Source organism: Cydia splendana, chromosome 10 (genome assembly GCF_910591565.1).
Source record: "Cydia splendana chromosome 10, ilCydSple1.2, whole genome shotgun sequence".
Taxonomy (NCBI): Eukaryota; Metazoa; Arthropoda; class Insecta; order Lepidoptera; family Tortricidae; genus Cydia; species Cydia splendana.
Window position 1 is genome coordinate 7,113,596 of NC_085969.1, and position 8,642 is coordinate 7,122,237.

Sequence of the window (8,642 nt, forward strand, 5' to 3'; positions counted from 1 at the left end):
TACATCATTACCTACATTTACGTTACGGTTACAAAACCCTAAAAGTCGGCTTTAAGATCGGTTAATATGCGAGACGTAAGACGGACTCGTAGCAGGGGTGCGAAACTCATGACTTCGGTCAAACTCGGCTCCGCTCGGCTCAGCATTGCTCCGAGCAATTATTAGGGTTGGCACCACTTGACTTCCTTTTGCGTGCACGACCACAGATAAGATAATCACTTGATTTTTGACAACCCTAAATAGCCGAAAGGGATAGTGCCATATATGAGAAAGGGACAGCATGATTCGACCCTGAACCGCTGTCAAACTTCGTTTTTGTAGGAAGTTTCCTTTCTGTACGGTTGTATTATTAATTATTCTGTGCTCGTAGGTAGGTACTGTACTAGGTACTGAAGGTTCCCATTCGTCCCAATTTATTTTGATTTCAATTTCCGATCGACTCATGTTTGACCGCTTTTAATAATCTGTTTTGTGTGTAAATTCTTATTGAAATAAAATAAATACTAAAAACTCGGCTCATTGTATACTGAGGTCAATTGTTTCCGTAATCCGTCCTACCGTACTTATCTCAAAGAGAGAGCGTAGGCTGTGGCTATATTTTCCGCCTCTATTTATTACTTAGGTCATTTTATTTAAAAAATAAAAAAGTGTGATAAATAAAGGTCACTTGTTTCCGTAATCCGTTTTAGCGTATCTCAAAGAGAGAGCGTAGGCTGTGGCTGTATTTGCCGCCTCTAATTATAGGTCATTTTATTTAAAAAATAAAAAAGCGTGATAAATACTGAAATCATCACTTTAGGTACTTACGTGTCTTTTTTTTGGGTCATTCTCGCATTTCGTGCAAATCGGTATTATTTGCAATTTACCAAAAATGTGATGGTGTTTTCGAATATCTGTTAATGCAAGGTTGTAACATAGGACCTAAAGTATATTGGCCCGCCATGAACAATTCTAAAAAGGTGGTTATTTTCTTTATATTTACAATTAACCCCCACTATTTTCATTCCTCTCTGCATGTAACGCGTGAAGTTAAACTTTGACGTCCATTTGAACCTTAAGATACTAAAAATAGAAAACTTGTTGTTGGTTCAGTAAACAAGTAATTTAGTTATGTTTTATATCCTATAATATTATACGCTAAGAAATTAACAATAAAACTATACAGCTTTATAAGTGATGGTCCAAGCAATTTCTTCATTACCGACGCGAGAAATGGATTAGCTATATTTTGCTATATAGCAAGGGTATATAGCAATTCCCGCGGATACAACACATTGTTCGTCAGTCAGTTGGCCGCGTGCTACCACAGCGGTCGTCCGTATGTTGCTTTTGACGAAAATACCTACGTTCTCTCGTGTCGGGAAGGAGTGTGGTTCAGATAAATCGTCATCGCCATCTAGTGATATATACAGTAAGTACCAATTGTACATTATTAAAATTATACCTAATTGATGTGTTTTAGGGTTGCCTTTCGTGTGGCTTATTCTGCGAAATCAAGGTCTGATATCAACCGACCTAGGCGACGAAAACTTCCAAAACTTCATTCATATCTGTTTCATTCATTTCTTTTCCTTCCAATTTTGCCAGGGAAGGTAATGAACGAATTTAGAAGGTAATGATAATGTATTTGAGGCAGTGCATTTAATGGAAAGAGGGTTAAGTTATTATAAATAGAATGTTGGTATAAGCTTTTAAAACTGTAAACTGTAATAATATATAGGGGAGCCCAACTGGTGATTTTTTGGATTTAACTAGAGCGCAGTAGATTAACATAATCTGGCGCTCTACATATAATACCAGACCGCACTCAAGGACTGTGCTGAGAAATTTGACACGTTACTAAGAGACTAAGTGAGTTGGAATCATCTGATACCTGTCGACGATAAGGTAGAGAACGGGGCACATGTTTGGAATAAAGGGCAGAAACTACAGAAATATAAACACAGGCCGATAAGCAATAATACTGCCTCCGCCGTCAAAAGCGACAATTCCCAATCCGTGCGTGATAAATCTCAGAAAACTGATACCAGCAGTAAAAAGCTGTGTAAAATCCCTCTCAGGGCGGTGGACCATCGCAAGTTCATCCATCTGTGGAATATAGCTTGAGGATCGGAGGACATACGGGCATATCTGCTGTTATTCATGGTGCACTGTCGATGAACTTAAGCTCAAAGGGGACTCCAAGACTTTCAAAATAGGAGTACCCTCGACAATGTATGAATCCTGTTTATTTCCAACTATGTAGCCCGATAATCGTGGTCATTTCGTAAATCCAACGTCAATGGGAGTCAGACAAAAACCAACCAGTAATACTTAGTTCGGAATCCTGATTTGAAACCTTCACTGGATCTAATTTACCAAAATGTAAGGGGTCTTAACACCAAAGTAAGTTTTTCGTGCTTCTATGCTGTTGGTCCAGACTACTTAGGTACCTGCATAAGGGGTCTTAACACCAAAGTAAGTTTTTCGGGCTTCTATGCTGTTGGTCCAGACTACTTAGGTACCTGCATATATCTTAAAGGGGTGTTTAGAGCATTTGAATGGTCCAATACACTCCATGCTTAATCTGGTACCTACTCTCCACAAGTACATATCCTCACCATTGGAAGATTTCACGGATAAGACCGATCCCAAAGTCAAGGTATTCTTTTCTTTCAGTTTCAGCAAAGCTGTTTGAGTCCATACTCCATGGCACGTTGTCGAAACAAGTGAAACCATTATTCCTGTGCAACACTCAGCATGGTTTCAGAGCGAAACGGTCTGTGAAAACTAACCTGACCTTGGTTGACACCATCTCAGAGCATCTGGATATGGGTATCCTGATAGACGTCCTGTATTATGATTTCCGAAAAGCCTTCAATCGTGTGGGTAACGATGTATTCCTACACAAACTAGACGCTATTGGGTTCAATCCACATTTGCTTAACATTTTTGCCAGTTATCTGCGTGATCAACCGCAGTACGCAACGACCAGCATGGCCACTTCGTACCAGATCCGTACCATACTCGTTCTGGTGACAGCCAAGGTTCAATCTTGGGGCCTTTCCTATTTGGAATAATGGTCAATGACCTGCCCTCGGTTATCCATAACGCTCGTTGTCTACTCTACGCCAACGATCTTAAATTGGTATATTGAGTTGAGAAGGAGGAGGATTGTAAGTTGCTGCAGGAGGATGTTTCATCTCTGTTCCAATGGAGTCGGGATAACAAACTGACTTTCAATGCGGCTAAGTGTCAAGTGTGTAGTTTTAATCAAGCCCTATTTCCTACACATGCTCAATTTTTTCTTGGACCTGAGTCAATAGACTCTTAGATCAATAGACTCTTGTAATAACAAGAGTCGTCTCAGTAAAGGATCTTGCGGTCATATTCGATACGTGGCTAACATTTCACGACCATATCAAAGCACTTGGTACTGTAGCTTCAGTAGATTAGGCTTTGTCACTCGCAACGTCAGAGAATTCCGTGACCCTTGCCCCATAAAAGTTTTTTACAATGTTCTGGTCAGAAGCAAGTCGGAGGCGTCAGCATTAGCCTGGATCCCTTACGAGTCAACGTACATTCTACTATTGGAAAAGGTCCAAAGGAATTTCCTTAGGGTGTATTACCAAAAAATATTTATTTTAGGAACCCTGGGCTTCATTTCTTTGGAGGTGAGGCACAACTTAAGCCTACTACTTTTAGCTTGTTGGGCTTTTCGTGGAGACTCTGGCTGACGTTAGAAATATAACCCTTAGGCTTCTCCTGGTGCATCTCCTGTTGACTCATGAGTGCTTGAGATTTTGCGAGTTTATGGAGCTACGGTGGATGGATTGGCAGTCGAGTGTATTTGGATGTTAATTTTAAATTAAAGTATGTAGTTTCTCAGTGTGTTGGTGACAAGACTGATGTAGTGCTGTGTGATCATTAAATAAATAAACAATACGAAATACGTCTTCAATCACGTAAATTGTGCTTGACAATCGCTACAAGCTAGGTGGTAAATCATAAGTCGCGATTGTCAAGCCGGAGTATTTGTTAAGTCGGCTTGATCGTCTGCACAGCGCTTAAGAAACGTGATTTTAATGTTGTTCATTATATTAATGGTGTTAATTTTCGTTAACTAAAGTTTTTTATTGCGATTTCATAAGTTTGTTTCATTACCCTCCACTGATAAAATTACCATCCATGCCCATTTCATTACCAGCGCGCAGTTCATTACCACCAGTCTTATTAAATGAAAAGGAATAAGGTTACGAAGGTGCCTTTAGCATAAAAGTGTCAATAAATGAATCCACAATGCATGAAAACCCAAAAATTTACCATTTAAAAGAAAATTTACAAATCGAGAGAACATCACCGATTTGCACGAAATGAGAGAACGACCCTTTTACTGTAGGTACTTATAGATTAGATTTATTTATTTCACAACATATATTATGATTACAGTTCAAATTACATTAATTTCAGTTTATAAGACGGAGGATTTATTTTATTTATACAGAGTGCCTCAAGGCAGTGTACTAGGATTTATAAGAATCTATATTGTAATCGTCAGAAATAATAGCAAGATACCTTAATCTATATAAAAAGTAGGGCCAAGTTACTGGCTACTTTGTTAGAAAACGCTTTAAACTTTTAAAGGAATAAGACTAGGCCTCATTTAATGTTCCCACGTTTATTAAAAAATGCAAAAAGCCTGCAATTATGCAAACAACAAAAGATAAAAATTATGTCTCACATTGTTTTCCTAATGAGATGCTCAAGTAAACTGGTATTATTCCAATTCTCCACGCGGCACAGAGGAGCGTAAAAGCCAGTGATAAGGTGCCTGGTAATTTTTATGGGTATATTCGCCGTAACAATAATAACAACTCGCAACTAATTAAAAGCGAAACGCGAACTCACGGAGGGAAAGAGCTCACCTACAGGTAGGGTTGGCAAAACTGGATATTCAACATGTCAGGTCAACACGTAAATTTTTATCAGACATTTATTAAGTGCTACTGGCACAATCCGCACTTGACAGACTGATCAAACTCACCCCCCGCACAGTGGCGGCTTACTATGAAACTTTCCATACAGTAAAATTTTGACAAACAGTTTGGTGCAACGGCAGAGCCAAAAATGAATGACTTTGCAGTCTCATTATCATTACATCCGTTCGTTCGGTCGCTGGACACTCTGCTGAAAGGGACAGATAAAGGTAAGTTTCATTTCGCTGTCGCTCTTAGCAGCAAGAGTGTCCGGCGACTGGATACTTACTCCTTATGTATGTATGTGGTAATCGTGAAATTTGACAGTCCCCTATTGTTCACGTTTATTAAGGCCACCGTAGTCTATGTCATTCCGACAGTTGAATTGAACTACAGTTAACAGAAAATTAGAGGGTTTCCTTTATCCCGATGAAATGATAATCAGTAGGTAGCTATTAAAGTCCGTTTGCTCCTTTTGATCTTTTGACCTATACCCTACACGAAACGAAACGAAAAATATACCTTTAGGTGCTATTCTACTGAATAACGTACCTAACTTGCATAATTTTGATATTCATTACGTAGTCGTTAGATTTGTAGCTGGCCCCGAACGGCTAGTCCTTTGTCTATTGTTAAGTGAAACCGCACGTGCTACTTACCTGCAAAAAAATGCTTGGGCCGTTCAAAGTGTTTAAACCGGTTATTGAACTACCCATCTATGGAGATAGCAATAAGGTTCAAAATTAACAAATGGAAAAATATTTTGCGAGGCTGTGTGTGGTCGCGCTCTACGGTTACTGAGTGCGGGCGAGTCGAACGCTACAGAACCAGTCTAAAATATGTCATCGAGGTGCGTAAAAAAGGCGCGTTATCGGAGAGCGCACACCTACACTGGTTTTTTGAGCGTTGGACTAGCCCGCGCTCAGTTGCCGATTAGAATTACACGACCCTTTTTTGTACAGGTAGAGGCACGTGCGGTTTTACTTAACAATAGACAAAGGATTAGTCGTTCGGGGCCAGCTACAAATCGAAAGACTATAGCTATTTATTGCGTTTAGGGTGAGCGGTTGTTCGTGTGTTGGTACGCAAACTAATTTTTCCAGAGGCAAGGTCGTCTACAGGCTGTCACTCTCGTGTTTGTACTTAAACCAATAAAACGAAACACTGCGTTTTTGCTTTAACAAACGTGTTTAAGCGGCGTATTATATTGCCTTAAAAAAGACGGTCTTATCAACATTGATTATATTTCAACAGATACCTGCCAATTGAGTTGCTGTTTTCTTGAGAGTTTTTGGTGATGTATTTTAGATCACAATTGAAATTTATAGGGGTTTATGAAATTTTGAATTGCGTTTCTGCATTAGGTACTTATACCTACCTAGTTACTACCATTACCCAATGCCTAATTAAATAATGGACCAAACCTCGCTAAAGTAGGCAATCGGTTATTAGCAAGAGTTGAAAACAACACGCTAATATAAAAGCGTTTCGCTGTCGGTATTAATAAGTTGACTTAACTAATTTAAAGGAAAAAACACTAATGAAACTTTTCTCCTAAGGGAGTAGTTTGTGCGAAGCATATACTAATGTAGATGTAGCCTTATATCTCTTATAAGTAATTTGGATTTATGAAAGCAGACAAATCCAATAGCACAGTTCTTGCCTTTATTACAAAAGTATTTAACCGTTATTCTTAGCCTAGGCTGAGTCTGTTTAGGAGGCTAAGGTATCCGAATTTGCTGATAAAGACTGATGATGCAGAATAATTTGAGCGTCGAAAAAGTTTTCAGATCCTATAGGAGAAAAGTTGAAAAGGTTCGAAAGGAGACCGAACTTTATAAGGATCAGGGGGCTATTTAGGACACACATGACTGAATCCTGGCATCGAGAATGGATTCAGTTAGTGAACTTTATGTGTGATTGTGTTTCGGATTTTTCGAGTAGGTATATGTATAATGTAATGAGACGTCGTCGTTAGAGTACTACGAAAAGAGACGATTCTTAGAAATAACTGATTTATCTTTTCCACTGAAGTTTTTTGTTTGACTTACATTGTCATTGGCAATATGTACTTTTATTTTACATTACTTAAATGTACCTACTGAAATTTGTTAAATAAAACCTTAAAGGGCGTGTAAGGGAGGTTAATGTTTTTCAAATGTACTGAATGTATGTGTATTATTAAAATGTACTTTATGTATTGACTATAACGAATACCTACTATTTCTTTGGCATGCCCAAATGGCTTGTTGGATTGGAATTTAGGATTTTGGGTAAGTATGTACATTAGGTACTTAGGGATCATCCATTAATTACGTCACACGAATTTCTAGGTTTTTTGACCCCTCCCCCCTCCGTGTCACACTTGGTCACATTTTGCAAATCCCTCCCCACCTGGTGTGACGTCACATTTTAGGCAATTTTGTTTTCAACGAAATCGGTAATAGTAACTCGGCATTTTTTTTTTTAATGAAAATATATTTTTGGTAAAATAAATATTAGTAATTTTATAACACAAAACCAATTAGGAACGAAAATTACTTCCAAAAACTCATTATTTAACTGTACAGTAATAAAAAAATATAAATTAATTTTCGGTTACTGATGAAGTTAAAGTGACGTCACAATGTTTGTGACTCCCCCCTCCCCCATGTCACAACATGTCACATTTTCTTGACCCTCCCTCCCCCTAAACGTGTGACGTAATTAATGGATGACCCCTTACCTACAGTGGAATGACATACCTAGGTTACTTTAGCATTTATCCCGGTTGCATCTTCAACTGCTACCTATTTTGAATCTGACCTTTATTTAAATTAAGAGCCCATCAACGTGCACACTAGCGCCACTGCTAAATAATCGTGATTATTTAAATTTAACGAAAGATATTGAAAAAAGGGGGCAGCTACGTACTGTATTGTGTATTTAAGTAAGTACCTTTTGAATACATCAAACTAGTTTTTATGTTGCTGGTTTTGTCGATCTAGGAACTAGTAGGAACTCAAAACAAAAACGGCCGTTTTAACTTTGGACGCATAGATTGACCAATCAAGCAACATAAAAACTAGTTTGATGTATTCAAAAGGTACTTAAATACACAATACAGTACGTAGCGGCCCTCTTTTTTCAATATCTTTCGTTATAAATAAATAATTTCGTCGTCGTTCGTTCAAATAATCGTTTAAATAATTACGATTATTTAGCTCTGGCGCTAGTGTGCACGTTGATGGGCTCTTAAATCAATCGTATTCATCAAATTTCTATAATTTTTACTTACCTACAGGTATATTAACTGTAAATGTGCTCTCATGTAAAGCTGTCTTTAAATTAGTTAATAGTTTAAAAAAAATTGTTTAACTAAATATTTGTTGAGAGATCCATGTCGCTACTGACGCTACATAGAAGTCTACTCTAATTAGCAAGTTGGAGCTAAATATTACATTTATGATATGTAAATTTTACTGAGCTAAGTAACAGCGTCTTAATCTCAACTTTGCCAGAAAATTTTGAGTGCGACTATTTACTTAATTTTAAAATAAACGTCTACCTTCTTAACCTTACCAAATCTACCCTGAGGCAAGTTATATAAGAATATGATTTGTTGTTCCAGTTTTTAATCATCTTACAACAATTATGTACCTATTGTACCTATCATATTATTTTCTATTAATTTTAACACGCTGGCCG